The sequence below is a fragment of the Chenopodium album genome, chromosome 20 (genome assembly GCF_948465745.1).
Source record: "Chenopodium album chromosome 20, dcCheAlbu1.1, whole genome shotgun sequence".
NCBI lineage: Eukaryota > Viridiplantae > Streptophyta > Magnoliopsida > Caryophyllales > Amaranthaceae > Chenopodium > Chenopodium album.
Genome location: NC_137853.1, coordinates 17,070,283 through 17,089,533, shown reverse-complemented (window position 1 = coordinate 17,089,533; position 19,251 = coordinate 17,070,283). Strand labels below are relative to the sequence as shown.

At 39.9% G+C, this 19,251-nt stretch overlaps 2 pseudogenes; both read right to left on the bottom strand.

The window, feature by feature from the left end:
• Positions 1-2,978: 2,978 nt before the first annotated feature.
• On the bottom strand, positions 2,979-3,077 carry LOC145599949 (small nucleolar RNA R71; annotated as a pseudogene).
• Positions 3,078-13,478: 10,401 nt separating this feature from the next.
• On the bottom strand, positions 13,479-13,577 carry LOC145599948 (small nucleolar RNA R71; annotated as a pseudogene).
• Positions 13,578-19,251: the final 5,674 nt, after the last annotated feature.

Sequence of the window (19,251 nt, the reverse complement as noted above, 5' to 3'; positions counted from 1 at the left end):
TGTGTCGAACTTATTTGTGCTTTTCTATTTCGTTTATGTTTTGGGATTTTGAATATTGGTTTGGTTTAAATAAGGGCCTTATTTGGTTCCAATTTGTAAGTTTTGACTTATTCGCTTTTTAAACTATGTTATTTTAAAGACTTAAGTTTGATTTTCCGCTGCGATACTTTGATAAAGCCTTAACGTTTTAACACGTGGCGGTAACATGTCAATAGTTCTCCACTATTTTATTTAAAGTAAGTAGTTTGGAAAAGGGAGAATTATTGGGGTGTTACACTTTGTCCATGAAAAAACGTTTTAACACTCTTCAGTGTAGTTAGACTGATGGACAAAAATGCCATCATTTAAGTGCTCAATTTGCAATCCAAGACAAAATTTAGTTTATCCAAGGTCTTTCATCTCAAATTCTTTCATCAAGTACTTTGCAGTTCTTTCAAGTTCATTCGGAGTTCCAATGATATTCAAGTCATCAACATAAACCGCAAAAATTGCAAATCCTAATTGTGATCTCTTAATGAAAACACAAGGACTGATTTGATTATTCTTGAACCCTTCTTTCATAAGGTATTCATTAAGACGATTATACCACATCCTTCCAGACTGTTTCAATCCATAAAGTGACCTTTTAATTTTATGGAAAGTAAATGTCTAGGCTTGTGGTTTTCTGGTAATTTTAGTCCATCTGGGACTTTCATATAAATGTCTGTATCGAGTGACCCATATAAATATGCGGTAACTACATCCATCAATCGCATCTTTAGTCCTTCTGAGACTGTCAAGCTTGATGAGTGACATTTATGGCACTCATTTGGTCCCTCTTTGGATGATTTCTATTTCATTTTATCTCTCTTTTCTTTAGTTTTCCTTAGTTTTATTCTTGTTTTCTTCATTTTATGCTTTTTGTAGTTAGTTTCTCTATTTCATGTTTTTTCTAGTTTACTTGTTATTTTTCTCTTTTACTTGCTTTTTATCATTTATTTGTAGGTGGTAATTGATTGTCCAAGAATTCCCGAGCTTCCTCTCTATGAGCTTTCATTGTTTTCATGCCTTAAGATGGTGCAAGAAGCTTCAAGTCAAAGGTGGATCCAAGAGGCAAGTTTCAAGGCTTTGTATATGCCTTCTTCATGGCTTATACTTTTCAAGAAATTCCAGAAAGTTTCTGCCTACTTTGTCCTCCATCATCATCATCTAGGACGTGTGCACCGCTTGAGCTAGGACGAAGAGAAGAAGGGGGAAAGACCCAGAAATGTGCGGGCGCACCATGGTGGTGTGCGGTCGCACATTGGTCGGGTGCGGCCGCACACCTGGTGCGTACGGGCGCACCAATCTGGGTGTGTCCCATGCGCACCATTCTCTCTCCTCCGAGCGCCCGCACCTACGAGGGTCTATTTTTGGGCGTCAATACCGACCTCCTCTTTGTATATATAGTTATTTCTCCCTATTTTTAGGAAGAAATTTTTTAGATTGAATTTGATAGTTAGTTTTTGGGAGAATTTTAGAGAGAGAAACTCATGATTTTTGGTGATTGCTTAAGAATTCCTCATTGTTATTGATCTTTAGATCAAAGTTTTGTAAGGATTTTCTTCTTGATTTTAATACAAGTTTGATTCTAGTTGATTTCATTTGTTTTCCATGTTATTGTTGATTGATTGAAGTTTATTTGATGATTAATTGTAGTTTAATTGATTTTTAATTAATTGTTGGTTTAATCTTTGATTTCAATTATGTTGACGATGAAATTGATGATTGTTGTAGTTTTGATCTTGATTCCTATGGCTAGTGAGTAGTTTTCTAGCTAGGGAAATGGTGAAGCATGTTTGAGTGATGGATTAGAGTAATTTGGGGATAATTGATGGAGTTGATGATATGATTAAATTTGGTTGATAATTCATGTGCATGTGTGTGATTAATTGAAGTTTGGCCATCTTTGATTATTGCACTAGATTGCATTGTGAGCTTGCTATGATACGGACCATTGATTAGTAACTTGCAATTTCACGATTGAGGTGCTTTGTGACGTTCCCTAGGTAGTGTTTAGCGTAGTTGACGCTAGTTAGACCTCTAGGTGAACCATCTTGGTATGCTCTTTTGGATACATGATGATCTTCCTTCATATCACTTGACTTAGTCGGTTTGACCTCCTAAATTACCATTTTCCATTACGATTACATGTGGATCCATTGCCCTAGTGTCTTTAGATTGATTTCATACAAGTTCTTGCATCATTTAGCTCTAGCTCTAGTTTCCTTCATAAACCCCCTTTACTTGACTTCGAAATAGCTTGACTTAGGCATTGTGCATTCGACCTCCATTCCTTTGGGTTCGACCTTGACTTACCACTACACTAAATAAGGGTTTGTTAAGTTACAAATTTTGTTTGATTGGGTGGGGTGGTAGCCCAACGACCTACCATTCTCCTTCCCATCAAAATGGCGCCGTTGCCGGGGAATGGTGCTTTGAGTGCATGTTGTTGTTGAGTCTATTCCACTCTATTTGCAAAATACAAAAAGATTTTACACTTTAGGCTACACTTGTAGCCGTGCTACTAATATTTTCTTTGAGTTTTGTGTGTATAGATCCCAAGCCATGGGAGGAAATTCAAGAGTTGCCTTGAAGGAACTTGGAGTGCCCGGTGCATATAGGTATGAGAGCGGCATAGCTCCACCTACAACACCGGAAATTGACTTTGAAATTTGGCCGGCAATGATCACCCTAATCGAGAGGAGACAATATAGTGGGGCTAAGAATGAGAGCCCATTGAACCATCTTAAGGAGTTTGAAAAATATTGCAACACTATCAATGTCAATGGAGTTTCTCAAGAGTTTATCCGCCTTAAGTTGTTCCCTTTCTCTCTCATAGGAAGATCTTTTGAATGGCTAGACAAAGAAGTGAAGCCCAATTCCTTGAAGACATGGGATGATGTCACAAAAGCTTTCTTGTCCCGTTTCTACCCACCAAAGAAGACGGCGGAGGTTAGAGCCTTAATCCAAAGTTTTAAGCAATTGCCTAGAGAGAATCTCTATAAAGCATGGGAGAGGTACAAGGACTACCAAAGGGAATGCCCTCACCACGGAATTCCAACATATCAAGTGATCCAAATCTTCTATAGTGGTTTGAGCTTTCAACGTAGATCAAGCCTAGATGCCTGAGCCGGAGGGCTAATCATGAACAAGACGGAAGAAGAGGTTGTGGATGTAATAGATGATGTGGTAAGGAATTACATGGATTGGCATGATGTAGAGAGGGAATCGGCAAGCACAAGTTGCTCAACCAATCAATCTTATGTCATCAAGGAATTGTCCACAATGGTCTCGGAATTAGGAAAGGAGGTGAATTCTCTCAAGAACAAGCTCGAGAGTCCTTCACAAGCTTCTAGTCTTCCCTCCCAATTTAAGGGGAGAGGTACATCTTCCTACTCTAACCCTCTTTTTGCTTCTTGTTGCATGATTAGAGAATGCTTGGTTTGTGATATGTGTGGAAAGAATGATCATGATGCTTCTAATTGCTCCAATGTTCCTTGTGATAGATACGATGGATATGAGAATGTGCATGTGAATTGTGATGATAATAATGATTTTGGACCTAGATTTAATGCTCAAAAGATTGTTGGGAATAGGAATTATCACAATAATGGGAGCTATGATAATTACAACCAAAAGAGTGGTAATGGTAACAGTGTGACCCAAGAATTTTGTGGTAACCATAACAACTTTTGTTGTAATGATCAAAGCTATGGCCAAGAATATGGGGATCATAACCAAGGTTATGGTAACCATAATCAAAATTCCGGCCAAAATCATGGTAAGGGTAATTGGAGTAATCAAGGTAGGGGAAATTTTCAAAATGATGTTCAAAGAGATACCCCACCCCAAATTAATCCAAAGACTCAAAGCCAAGGTGATGATTTCTTTACTCAACAATCCCAATTAAATAGGCTAGAAAATTTCATGATGGATTAATCTAAGATGTTGAATGAATTCACATTGTCTTGTAATAAAATGTTTGAGGTCCTATTTACTCATGGAAAGATTCTTGAGAACCAAATTGTTCAACTAGCCAACCCTTTGAAAGATTGTGCTAGTCCATCTCCTTTACCCTCACAAGAAGTTGATTCTAGGGAACCTATGTGTGCTATGACCACTAGGAGTGGTAAGGTCCTTAAAGAGAGTGCTCCTAGGAAGAGTAAGGAGAGTGAAAAGGAGAATGATTCGAGTGAAGAGAATAAGAATGAAGAGCCTAGCAAGATGAGTGAGGATTCCAATGATAAGCCTAAGGAGAAAGAGCGGAAGCAAGATGAGGTTTACAAACCTAGACTTCCTTACCCCCAAAAGCACAATAGGCATAAATAGGATGAGCAATTTGGGAAATTCATCGACATGCTTAAGCAACTTCATCTTACTCTTCACTTTACCGATGTTGTAGAACAAATGCCAAACTATGCTAAGTTTCTTAAGGAAATTTTGAGCGTTAAGAGAGATTGCAATTTGGTGGCACCGGTGAATCTAGGGGAGTGCTTTAGTGCCTTTATTCAAAATGACCTACCCCAAAAGTTGAAGGATCCCGGAAATTTCTCCGTACCTTGCAAAATCAAAGGAAAATTGTTTCAAAATTCTCTTTGTGATATTGGTGCTAGTGTTAGTATCATGCCTTATTCCGTTTTTAAGAAACTTAAGCTAGGTGAACTCCTTCCATCCAATATGACCCTTCAATTGGCAGATCGGTCTATTAAGTTTCCTAAGGGGAGAGTTGAGGATGTTCCTCTTAAGATAGGAGAGTTCACCATTCCCGTTGATTTCATTGTGCTTGAGATTGCGGAAGATGATCATATCCCTATCATCTTAGGAAGACCTTTCTTAGCCACCTCGGGAGCCTTGATAGATGTTAAGAGAGGTCGTATTACCTTGAGAATTGGTAAGAATGAGGAAAGTTTTGATTTGAAACCAACACATGAGTCTTTGTCTCTTGTAAAAGGAATTATGTGTGTTAATTCCCCTCGCCCTATTGATGATGTAAGCATTATTGATTCTTCACATAACGATTTTCTTGAGAATTATGATGATGTGCTTTTGAGTTGTGATTGCAAGAAGGTTAGTGAAGATAAAGTGTTGATTCCCAAGCTTATGGACGAGGAGGAAGTTGATATTCCTCATTGGTTTGAACTCTATCCTCAAGATGAAGGTGATGTTTCTATGAGTTTAGATGGTGGAGAACCATTTACAAAGAAAAACAAGGCAAAGAAAAGAGCACGAGCTTCTAAGAAAAAGAGAAAGAGAAAGAAGTTGAGGAAAGAAAAGCTTGCATTTGAAAGGTCTTTGTATGAAAGCTTATTAAGCAACGACGAGAAGTTGCTAGAAGTTGAAGAGGAATTCGCTCTTTCTACTACCTTGAAGAAGGTGGTGTTCTTTGACCCTCCATGATTTGGAGGAAGGGTCGATCTTAGGACCTTAAGCAAGCGCTTCCCGGGAGGCAACCCGAAGATTCTAACTCCTCTTTTTGATTTTTGAGTTTTCTTGTTTTTGTTTCTTTTATTACCTTTGTCTTTTCTTTCGCTTTTCTACTTGATTGGATTTTTAGGATGACCTTTTGCGGGATTGGAATTCTACAAGTATGCATGATGAATGGAAGGTGTTCATGGCACAAATCACATTTTGTTCGATTTTAATCGAAATTTGAGGTAAAAAGGGTAAGAATTTTAGAGAGGTAAGATAGGAAATTCATGTTTTGAAAGTTGGAGGAAATTGATACTTAGTGAATTTTTGTGGTGAGCACATGAATTTTCAACTTTGAGGGCTTTGAAAATGATTTTAGCTACTGCCTATGTTGTTCCTCATCACCATCATGATTCATGTGCGCACCAAAATAGGCAGTAAGTATCAAATTTTTGAGAAAAAGGGAGGAAAGGGCACGCACAGGGATGTGCGGCCGCACACGAGGCATGTGCGGGCGCACAGCCTGCGTGTGCGGGCGCACACCAGCTCTGTGCGGCCGCACATTGCTGGACGGGTAATATACCCTCCTTCTTCCTCCTTTTTCCCTTCATTTCCTTTTTCCCTCATCTTCCTCACGAGCTCCCCTCATTGAAACCTTCTTGTGCGCACCTTGTTCTTCCTCATTCACCATCTAAAATCACTCAAATCCTCACTAAAATCACTCCATTTTCACTCAAAATCACTCACAAACCTTACTACACTACAAATTCCTCACAAATTGACCCAAATTTCACTCACTCTCTCTCCTACTCTTGGTGGCCGAAAATTGGGGCTTTTGTTAGGGGTTCAAATTGCTTGCTCAAAGTTGGTTAATCTTGCTTCTTTTATGGTATAATCGCTAATCCTTGCTTTAATTTTGCCATTTATATCATAATTTTGCATAGATTGATAATTTATATGAGAATGAATAGTGTAGTATTGATTTTGTGATTTTTGATGCTTGATCTTGATATTGGTTGTGATTTGGTGATGTTTATTGATTGATTTTGCATAACATTGTATTGTTTGTTGATTTTGTAGTGATTCTCATCATTTTTGGTTGATATATTGTGAGTTGAATTTTTGGAGTATTGGTAGTATGTGGTGATCTTGGTACTGGTCTTGTGGTTGTTCTTGGATTGTTGAAAGGAAGTTTTTCTTGGATTATTGGTGTTGTTGATTGGTTTGGAATTGGTTTTGATTGAAAAGAAGTGTGAATTTGGAGTTTGGCAATTTTGGTAGTAAGTGGTGAATTTGGGTGTGGTATTCGTGGTTCATTGGTTTTGCTCCTTTTTGGATATTGGTGATCTTTCTAAGCCTCTCAAAATGTCTAAATACCTCAAGAAACTCACCAAGAAACGGAAAACCGATGTTAGCATCGATGAATCTCCTCGCCCAAGTACCTCCTCTAGGCCTAGTACATCTTCTAGGCCTAGTACTTCCAAGCCCTCCTCCACTCAAGCACGACCCCCAACCTCTCTACCCAAAAAGAAAAACTTCACCGACAAACAAAAGACCTTCTACCAAAATTTGAAGGAAGAAAGAACCTTAAAACAAACCCGCCACTACTTCCAACCCGATATGGTGAAATTGGGAATTGATAATGATGTGCGGTCGTTGCTCCTAAATCTCCGATTGGGTTCTTTCATCACCGATGCCTACCGCACCTACAAGGAGCCTACTTTGGAGTTCTTGGCTACCTTGGAGCTTGTACCCGTATGAGGGGTATATAGGGTGCGCTTCCAATTGTTCAACCACATCTTCGACCACTCATTGGAAGAGTTCAACGCCGCTTTGGATTTTGATCCCCACAGGGATATTGTAAACGTTGAACATTACATCTTCCCGGAGTATGATCAAAACTCATGGTGGGAAGACATCTCAGGTGGTAACGAGTTTATCACCAACAGGGCTAAGATCTCATCGGTGTACCAACCTTGTCTTAGGGTTGTACACCGTCTTTTGGGCTATGTTTTGTTCCCCAAACAAGAACTGGGGAAGTTGAGCAAGTTGGAGCTCAAGGTCCTATGGTTGTCTACCCGCCCGGAGTATGTGGGCCGGTTGAACTTGGGGTATATCTTTGCCCAATATTGTTTGGACCTTCGCAAGAGGAGTACGGGAGAGATCCCATGCGGGGGCATGGTAACTAGGCTCTTGAATCGCCTTCGCCTCGATGCTTATCTCCCATTTTGTAAGGAGATCGGGGATAGTACTTCCATCTACCTCGATATGCAACAATTGGGTCAAATCCAATTCATCTCCAAGGGCTATAGCGAAGGGAGATATGAGTGGCTTAGGGGCAACGAGCATTGGTGCTACTTGCCTAACCCCGGCTTGACTTCTTTGGCTCGGATCGCCAACAATGTTTGGCACGTCCCTAAGTCCTTTCGGCATCCTAACTTCGACTCCGATGAGGATGAGGAAGAAGATGATGAAAAGGAACAACAACATCAACAACAACAACAACAACAACAACATTCTCCACAACAACAAGCTCCTCAAGAGCAAGAGCAAGAGCAAGGGCAACAAGCTTATGCCAATGCGGATTTGAGGGCTCTTAGTGAGCAAATGAGTGGATTGAAAATCCACGTGGATGGCATGTATGATCAAGACTTTGGGGCCATCTATGAGCAACTAAGAGGTATTCAAGAGATGCAACAAGGTATGTTTGCACAACAACAACAAATTTATGAGGCGGAAGTTAACCGTGGGAACATTACTCCCCCGGTTAACTATCCGTACTTCCCGCCCCAACAAGGTCCTCTACCTTCGTATGGGCATCCTTATTGGTCGGGGCCTTCTAACCCCGACACCGAGCGTCGCTACTATCCGGACGAGCACGGTAACTATGATTACAAGGCTCCGGGTGGTAGTGACTATAGGGGTGATCCTAACTACCCCCATGTCCATCCCAACCACCCCTTCGAACTCACTTTGCCCGATAACTTCACCCCTCTTGCTCCTTGGCAACAAGATCTTTTCAAGGGGCATTATGGGTGGCCCGAGGGGTACACCGGAGGATGGGAGCCTTACCCTCATTCCTTCGATGACCCCGAGCGCAACAAGGACCCCGATGGGCCGGGCCGAGTGGGAGTGGTGGTGGTGATGGTAGTAGTTATTAGTTCCCTTTCACTTCTCATGCTTTTTGCCTCCATCCCTTATATTTTTGATGCATGTTTTGTTTTGATTGGGATGTTGAGATGTATTTTTATCTAGCTTGGGGGAACTAATAATTTGCTCGGTGACCAATTTTGTTGTTGTGTACATACCTTAGTTGTTTGCATGTTTATTTTTATTCCTCTTGTTTGATTTCCTCATTTTCTTGATCTCTAGGCCACCTTCGTTGTAGCTAGCTTGATTGCCCAATTTGCTTGGATGCTTGTTGTTTGTGGTGATGTTTCGCTTGGCATGTTGTTGTTGATGATCCCTTATATCCAAATCCCTTAATCCAAAACCCTTTGATCCAAATCCCTTAAATCCAAATCTTGTAGTTTAGAGTAGTCCTTTAGTTAGTTTAGACTTTATTGTTTACTTAGTTTTATTTCTTTTATTCTTTCTATTCTTTGGTTAGTTTAGCCTTTATTTTCTTTGGTTGAATATACTTTTTGATTGGATTAGTTTCTTTTTATTTGTTGTTTTCTTTTATCTGTTTTGAAGTTACTAACCATTTTCTTTGTTCATAGTTTCTTTTATTTCTTTTTGTCACTTGGTTCCTTGACGAGCTTATGGATATGGCATGCTACGAGGTGGTTTCTAATCGCTTCGTTTATTTTTTCTAAGCTTGGAAGCCCGGTGAGACCTTTCTTATTTTCTCTTTATTTTCCTTGGTTGCATAGAATAGGATTAGTTTAGGAGAAGTTGAATGGTTCGAGGATGGATGATTGTTAACACGTAATGTATTTGGGATCGATGACTTTGATGTCGATCGATCACTTGTTTGTCGATTGGGAATTTTATGTGTTTAACTTGCTTTCTAGTCCTTTGCATGCTATTTCTCCTATATTTCCTTTTCTATGTCTCCGTTTCTTTTCTTTTACTTTCTTTTATTTTACTTTTTCTCTTACTTTCCTTCATTTTTCTTTTCATTTTTGATGTGATTTTGAGGCATTGTTTTTCATTTCTTTTCTTATGGAATGAACCTTGTACATTGGACTTGTCTTTTGCATGATTTTCTTCCTAGGTTGTAACGGTTTTGAGACTATGTTCGGTTGACTCTAGGATAGTGTATGCTAGGGTAGTTGGTTTGAACTAGGAGGATCATGAAGCCGGATTCTACTTGTTTGTGGCATGTTGGTAGTTGCTTCCTATAGTTGATTTGACACCACTAGTGAGTTTTTTCCACAACCTTGTGAGGTTACTTGTTTTTCTAGCCTTCAACATTCCTTGTATGAGCGGCGTGGATCCTTGACTATGCAAACCTAATCTAAAAAAGCTTGATGTATGATTCTCAAACACAAGACCGAACTATCTAGGAAGGACAAAGGCACATTTTTCGGGATGGTATTTTTCATTTTTGTTATATTTTGTTATTTTCTTTATTTTTGGGTTTACATTTGCCTTCTTGCAACCATTTGAGCCTTATCCCTTCTTTTCAAGCCACATCTTTAGTTATTTGACCTTTTGTTTCATTTTCTATATTTTCTTGGTTTTTGTGAAGCAATATGATCATTTGAGATGGAGTTTGTGGTGGATAAGTTGGACTTTTGGTTTCTATGAATGCAAGTTTGTGATTTCATTTTCTTTGTGAATAATGGCAAATATTTGTGAAAAAGCCGTCCTACTTCACAAAAGGCATAGATTAATAAGTTGCATATAGGAAAAGCCGTCCGAATTAAGTAAAAGGCAAGGACATTGCAAATTCAATACAAAAAAGAAAAAAAAAAGTTGAAAAAGTGAATAGTTCAAAAATATTTTGATGTATTCTTTTCTCCTTCTAAGCATTGAGGACAATGCTTCATTTTAGCTTGGGGGAGAAGCGTGTACGCTTTTTGTATATATTTTTGTGAGTATAGCTTCAAGTAAGCTTGGGGGTGTTGTTTTTGTTTGGTAATTTCTTGATTGTGGTGTTAAGGATTGATCACCCTTTTGCTTCACTCTTTAGGAAAATCACCAAATTTTTAAATTTTAGCCTACCTTCACCCTTTATGCCTTACATTACAACCTTGGGGAAAGACCTTTCGACCTAGATAGTTGAGTCACTATTCGGGGGAGGGCATCATGGGTCATTGCCTAAGGAAAGGGGATGCATAGTCAAGATTGTCGAGTAGCCTTAAAATAATTCTTTTTCCGGTTCCTTCGAGAAATCATTGGGACACTCACTAAGGGGAGATTTGAAACTAGTGGGAAGAACGCGGTAAGATTGTTTGGGATGAAAGTGAATTGTGATAACTAGTTCCTATGCCTAACATACCCTATGTTTCAATCAACCTTGGATATCTTGAAACGTGCATACCTTAACTACTTGAGAAAGATTGTCATTCATTTGCATTATAGTCTTTATGTTAGTTCGATTCGCAAAGGTTTGCTTTCATTTTATTTTCCTTTCTTTTTATGGTTTGCCTCATTGATGTTTGGTGGAGAGTTATGGGTCAAACTCTTAGGATACCCTTACGAGACCTCACTCGTCCTCATAGGCGACTTTGGGGTTTAAAGGGCTTCTTGTAGCTAAAAACAACCGTGATTCCTACGACAGTGAGTTTAAGTGTATATTCTTATCTTGAGTCTTTCTTTTTCGTTTTCAATAAAATTTTCATCCTTAATCTTTCATGCCTTGTTTTGCTCGAGGACGAGCAAAAGTTTAGCTTGGGGGAATTTGATGAGTGACATTTATGGCACTCATTTGGTCCTTTTTTGGATGATTTCTATTTCATTTTATCTCTCTTTTCTTTAGTTTTCCTTAGTTTTATTCTTGTTTTCTTCATTTTATGCTTTTTGTAGTTAGTTTCTCTATTTCATGTTTTTTCTAGTTTACTTGTTATTTTTCTCTTTTACTTGCTTTTTATCATTTATTTGTAGGTGGTAATTGATTGTCCAAGAATTCCCGAGCTTCCTCTCTATGAGCTTTCATTGTTTTCATGCCTAAAGATGGTGCAAGGAGCTTCAAGTCAAAGGTGGATCCAAGAGGCAAGTTTCAAGGCTTTGTATATGCCTTCTTCATGGCTTATACTTTTCAAGAAATTCAAGAAAGTTTCTGCCTACTTTGTCCTCCATCATCATCATCTAGGACGTGTGCACCGCTTGAGCTAGGACAAAGAGAAGAAGGGGGAAAGACCCAGAAATGTGCGGGCGCACCATGGTGGTGTGCGGCCGCACATTGGTCAGGTGCGGCCGCACATTTGGTGCGTACGGACGCACCAATCTGGGTGTGTCCCGTGCGCACCATTCTCTCTCCTCCGAGCACCCGCACCTACGAGGGTCTATTTTTGGGCGTCAATACCGACCTCCTCTTTGTATATATAGTTATTTCTCCCTATTTTTAGGAAGAAGTTTTTTAGATTGAATTTGATAGTTAGTTTTTGGGAGAATTTTAGAGAGAGAAACTCATGATTTTTGGTGATTGCTTAAGAATTCCTCATTGTTATTGATCTTTAGATCAAAGTTTTGTAAGGATTTTCTTCTTGATTTTAATACAAGTTTGATTCTAGTTGATTTCATTTGTTTTCCATGTTATTGTTGATTGATTGAAGTTTATTTGATGATTAATTGTAGTTTAATTGATTTTTAATTGATTGTTGGTTTAATCTTTGATTTCAATTATGTTGACGATGAAATTGATGATTGTTGTAGTTTTGATCTTGATTCCTATGGCTAGTGAGTAGTTTTCTAGCTAGGGAAATGGTGAAGCATGTTTGAGTGATGGATTAGAGTAATTTGGGGATAATTGATGGAGTTGATGATATGATTAAATTTGGTTGATAATTCATGTGCATGTGTGTGATTAATTGAAGTTTGGCCATCTTTGATTATTGCACTAGATTGCATTGTGAGCTTGCTATGATACGGACCATTGATTAGTAACTTGCAATTTCACGATTGAGGTGCTTTGTGACGTTCCCTAGGTAGTGTTTAGCGTAGTTGACGCTAGTTAGACCTCTAGGTGAACCATCTTGGTATGCTCTTTTGGATACATGATGATCTTCCTTCATATCACTTGACTTAGTCGGTTTGACCTCCTAAATTACCATTTTCCATTACGATTACATGTGGATCCATTGCCCTAGTGTCTTTAGATTGATTTCATACAAGTTCTTGCATCATTTAGCTCTAGCTCTAGTTTCCTTCATAAACCCCCTTTACTTGACTTCGAAATAGCTTGACTTAGGCATTGTGCATTCGACCTCCATTCCTTTGGGTTCGACCTTGACTTACCACTACACTAAATAAGGGTTTGTTAAGTTACAAATTTTGTTTAATTGGGTGGGGTGGTAGCCCAACGACCTACCGTTCTCCTTCCCATCAAAATGGCGCCGTTGCCGGGGAATGGTGCTTTGAGTGCATGTTGTTGTTGAGTCTATTCCACTCTATTTGCAAAATACAAAAAGATTTTACACTTTAGGCTACACTTGTAGCCGTGCTACTAATATTTTCTTTGAGTTTTGTGTGTATAGATCCCAAGCCATGGGAGGAAATTCAAGAGTTGCCTTGAAGGAACTTGGAGTGCCCGGTGCATATAGGTATGAGAGCGGCATAGCTCCACCTACAACACCGGAAATTGACTTTGAAATTTGGCCGGCAATGATCACCCTAATCGAGAGGAGACAATATAGTGGGGCTAAGAATGAGAGTCCATTGAACCATCTTAAGGAGTTTGAAAAATATTGCAACACTATCAATGTCAATGGAGTTTCTCAAGAGTTTATCCGCCTTAAGTTGTTCCCTTTATCTCTCATAGGAAGATCTTTGGAATGGCTAGACAAAGAAGTGAAGCCCAATTCCTTGAAGACAAGGGATGATGTCACAAAAGCTTTCTTGTCCCGTTTCTACCCACCAAAGAAGACGGCGGAGGTTAGAGCCTTAATCCAAAGTTTTAAGCAATTGCCTAGAGAGAATCTCTATAAAGCATGGGAGAGGTACAAGGACTACCAAAGGGAATGCCCTCACCACGGAATTCCAACATATCAAGTGATCCAAATCTTCTATAGTGGTTTGAGCTTTCAACGTAGATCAAGCCTAGATGCCTGAGCCGGAGGGCTAATCATGAACAAGACGGAAGAAGAGGTTGTGGATGTAATAGATGATGTGGTAAGGAATTACATGGATTGGCATGATGTAGAGAGGGAATCGGCAAGCACAAGTTGCTCAACCAATCAATCTTATTTCATCAAGGAATTGTCCACAATGGTCTCGGAATTAGGAAAGGAGGTGAATTCTCTCAAGAACAAGCTCGAGAGTCCTTCACAAGCTTCTAGTCTTCCCTCCCAATTTAAGGGCAGAGGTACATCTTCCTACTCTAACCCTCTTTTTGCTTCTTGTTGCATGATTAGAGAATGCTTGGTTTGTGATATGTGTGGAAAGAATGATCATGATGCTTCTGATTGCTCCAATGTTCCTTGTGATAGATACGATGGATATGAGAATGTGCATGTGAATTGTGATGATAATAATGATTTTGGACCTAGATTTAATGCTCAAAAGATTGTTGGGAATAGGAATTATCACAATAATGGGAGCTATGATAATTACAACCAAAAGAGTGGTAATGGTAACAGTGTGACCCAAGAATTTTGTGGTAACCATAACAACTTTTGTTGTAATGATCAAAGCTATGGCCAAGAATATGGGGATCATAACCAAGGTTATGGTAACCATAATCAAAATTCCGGCCAAAATCATGGTAAGGGTAATTGGAGTAATCAAGGTAGGGGAAATTTTCAAAATGATGTTCAAAGAGATACCCCACCCCAAATTACTCCAAAGACTCAAAGCCAAGGTGATGATTTTATTACTCAACAATCCCAATTGAATAGGCTAGATAATTTCATGATGGATCAATCTAAGATGTTGAATGAATTCACATTGTCTTGTAATAAAATGTTTGAGATCCTATTTACTCATGGAAAGATGCTTGAGAACCAAATTGTTCAACTAGCCAACCCTTTGAAAGATTGTGCTAGTCCATCTCCTTTACCATCACAAGAAGTTGATTCTAGGGAACCTATGTGTGCTATGACCACTAGGAGTGGTAAGGTCCTTAAAGAGAGTGCTCCTAGGAAGAGTAAGGAGAGTGAAAAGGAGAATGATTCGAGTGAAGAGAATAAGAATGAAGAGCCTAGCAAGATGAGTGAGGATTCCAATGATAAGCCTAAGGAGAAAGAGCGAAAGTAAGATGAGGTTTACAAACCTAGACTTCCTTACCCCCAAAAGCACAATAGGCATAAATTGGATGAGCAATTTGGGAAATTTATCGACATGTTTAAGCAACTTCATCTTACTCTTCCCTTTACCGATGTTGTAGAACAAATGCCAAACTATGCTAAGTTTCTTAAGGAAATTTTGAGCGGTAAGAGAGATTGCAATTTGGTGGCACCGGTGAATCTAGGGGAGTGCTTTAGTGCCTTTATTCAAAATGACCTACCCCAAAAGTTGAAGGATCCCGAAAATTTCTCCGTACCTTGCAAAATCAAAGGAAAATTGTTTCAAAATGCTCTTTGTGATCTTGGTGCTAGTGTTAGTATCATGCCTTATTCCGTTTTTAAGAAACTTAAGCTAGGTGAACTCCTTCCATCCAATATGACCCTTCAATTGGCAGATCGGTCTATTAAGTTTCCTAAGGGGAGAGTTGAGGATGTTCCCCTCAAGATAGGAGAGTTCACCATTCCCGTTGATTTCATTGTGCTTGAGATTGCGGAAGATGATCATATCCCTATCATCTTAGGAAGACCTTTCTTAGCCACCTCGGGAGCCTTGATAGATGTTAAGAGAGGTTGTATTACCTTGAGAATTGGTAAGAATGAGGAAAGTTTTGATTTGAAACCAACACATGAGTCTTTGTCTCTTGTAAAAGGAATTATGTGTGTTAATTCCCCTCGCCCTATTGATGATGTAAGCATTATTGATTCTTCACATAACGGTTTTCTTGAGAATTATGATGATGTGCTTTTGAGTTGTGATTGCAAGAAGGTTAGTGAAGATAAAGTGTTGATTCCCAAGCTTATGGACGAGGAGGAAGTTGATATTCCTCATTGGTTTGAACTCTATCCTCAAGATGAAGGTGATGTTTCTATGAGTTTAGATGGTGGAGAACCATTTACAAAGAAACACAAGGCAAAGAAAAGAGCACGAGCTTCTAAGAAAAAGAGAAAGAGAAAGAAGTTGAGGAAAGAAAAGCTTGCATTTGAAAGATCTTTGTATGAAAGCTTATCAAGCAACGACGAGAAGTTGCTAGAAGTTGAAGAGGAATTCGCTCTTTCTACTACCTTGAAGAAGGTGGTGTTCTTTGACCCTCCATGATTTGGAGGAAGGGTCGATCTTAGGACCTTAAGCAAGTGCTTCCCGGGAGGCAACCCGGAGATTCTAACTCCTCTTTTTGATTTTTGAGTTTTCTTGTTTTTGTTTCTTTTATTACCTTTGTCTTTTCTTTCGCTTTTCTACTTGATTGGATTTTTAGGATGACCTTTTGCGGGATTGGAATTCTACAAGTATGCATGATGAATGGAAGGTGTTCATGGCACAAATCACATTTTGTTCGATTTTAATCGAAATTTGAGGTAAAAAGGTTAAGAATTTTAGAGAGGTAAGATAGGAAATTCATGTTTTGAAAGTTGGAGGAAATTAATACTTAGTGAATTTTTGTGGTGAGCACATGAATTTTCAACTTTGAGGGCTTTGAAAATGATTTTAGCTACTGCCTATGTTGTTCCTCATCACCATCATGATTCATGTGCGCACCAAAATAGGCAGTAAGTATCAAATTTTTGAGAAAAAGGGAGGAAAGGGCACGCACGGGGATGTGCGGCCGCACACGAGGCATGTGCGGGCGCACAGCCTGCGTGTGCGGGCGCACACCAGCTCTGTGCGGCCGCACATTGCTGGACGGGTAATATACCCTCCTTCTTCCTCCTTTTTCCCTTCATTTCCTTTTTCCCTCATCTTCCTCACGAGCTCCCCTCATTGAAACCCTCTTGTGCGCACCTTGTTCTTCCTCATTCACCATCTAAAATCACTCAAATCCTCACTAAAATCACTCCATTTTCACTCAAAATCACTCACAAACCTTACTACACTACAAATTCCTCACAAATTGACCCAAATTTCACTCACTCTCTCTCCTACTCTTGGTGGCCGAAAATTGGGGCTTTTGTTAGGGGTTCAAATTGCTTGCTCAAAGTTGGTTAATCTTACTTCTTTTATGGTATAATCACTAATCCTTGCTTTAATTTTTCCATTTATATCATAATTTTGCATAGATTGATAATTTATATGTGCATGAATAGTGTAGTATTGATTTTGTGATTTTTGATGCTTGATCTTGATATTGGTTGTGATTTGGTGATGTTTATTGATTGATTTTGCATAACATTGTATTGTTTGTTGATTTTGTAGTGATTCTCATCATTTTTGGTTGATATATTGTGAGTTGAATTTTTGGAGTATTGGTAGTATGTGGTGATCTTGGTACTGGTCTTGTGGTTGTTCTTGGATTGTTGAAAGGAAGTTTTTCTTGGATTATTGGTGTTGTTGATTGGTTTGGAATTGGTTTTGATTGAAAAGAAGTGTGAATTTGGAGTTTGGCAATTTTGGTAGTAAGTGGTGAATTTGGGTGTGGTATTCGTGGTTCATTGGTTTTGCTCCTTTTTGGATATTGGTGATCTTTCTAAGCCTCTCAAAATGTCTAAATACCTCAAGAAACTCACCAAGAAACGGAAAACCGATGTTAGCATCGATGAACCTCCTCGCCCAAGTACCTCCTCTAGGCCTAGTACATCTTCTAGGCCTAGTACTTCCAACCCCTCCTCCACTCAAGCACGACCCCCAACCTCTCTACCCAAAAAGAAAAACTTCACCGACAAACAAAAGACCTTCTACCAAAATTTGAAGGAAGAAAGAACCCTAAAACAAACCCGCCACTACTTCCAACCCGATATGGTGAAATTGGGAATTTATAATGATGTGCGGTCGTTGCTCCTAAATCTCCGATTGGGTTCTTTCATCACCGATGCCTACCGCACCTACAAGGAGCCTACTTTGGAGTTCTTGGCTACCTTGGAGCTTGTACCCGTAGGAGGGGTATATAGGGTGCGCTTCCAATTGTTCAACCACATCTTTGACCACTCATTGGAAGAGTTCAACGCCGCTTTGGATTTTGATCCCCACAGGGATATTGTAAACGTTGAACATTACATCTTCCCGGAGTATGATCAAAACTCATGGTGGGAAGACATCTCAGGTGGTAACGAGTTTATCACCAACAGGGCTAAGATCTCATCGGTGTACCAACCTTGTCTTAGGGTTGTACACCGTCTTTTGGGCTATGTTTTGTTCCCCAAACAAGAATTGGGGAAGGTGAGCAAGTTGGAGCTCAAGGTCCTATGGTTGTCTACCCGCCCGGAGTATGTGGGCCGGTTGAACTTGGGGTATATCTTTGCCCAATATTGTTTGGGCCTTCGCAAGAGCAGTACGGGAGAGATCCCATGCGGGGGCATGGTAACTAGGCTCTTGATTCGCCTTCGCCTCGATGCTTATCTCCCATTTTGTAAGGAGATCGGGGATAGTACTTCCATCTACCTCGATATGCAACAATTGGGACAAATCCAATTCATCTCCAAGGGCTATAGCGAAGGGAGATATGAGTGGCTTAGGGGTAACGAGCATTGGTGCTACTTGCCTAACCCCGGCTTGACTTCTTTGGCTCGGATCGCCAACAATGTTTGGCACGTCCCCAAGTCCTTTTGGCATCCTAACTTCGACTCCGATGAGGATGAAGAAGAAGATGATGAAAAGGAACAACAACATCAACAACAACAACAACAACAACAACAACATTCTCCACAACAACAAGCTCCTCAAGAGCAAGAGCAAGAGCAAGGGCAACATGCTTATGCCAATGCGGATTTGAGGGCTCTTAGTGAGCAAATGAGTGGATTGAAAATCCACGTGGATGGCATGTATGATCAAGACTTTGGGGCCATCTATGAGCAACTAAGAGGTATTCAAGAGATGCAACAAGGTATGTTTGCACAACAACAACAAATTTATGAGGCGGAAGTTAACTGTGGGAACATTACTCCCCCGGTTAACTATCCGTACTTCCCTCCCCAACAAGGTCCTCTACCTTCGTATGGGCATCCTTATTGGTCGGGGCCTTCTAACCCCGACACCGAGCGTCGCTACTATCAAGACGAGCACGGTAACTATGATTACAAGGCTCCGGGTGGTAGTGACTATAGGGGTGATCCTAACTACCCCCATGTTCACCCCTTCGAACTCACTTTGCCCGATAACTTCACCCCTCTTGCTCCTTGGCAACAAGATCTTTTCAAGGGGCATTATGGGTGGCCCGAGGGGTACACCGGAGGATGGGAGCCTTACCCTCATCCCTTCGATGACCCCGAGCGCAACAAGGACCCCGATGGGGCCGGACCGAGTGGGAGTGGTGGTGGTGATGGTAGTAGTTATTAGTTCCCTTTCACTTCTCATGCTTTTTGCCTCCATCCCTTATATTTTTTATGCATGTTTTGTTTTGATTGGGATGTTGAGATGTATTTTTATCTAGCTTGGGGGAACTAATAATTTGCTCGGTGACCAATTTTGTTGTTGTGTACATACCTTAGTTGTTTGCATGTT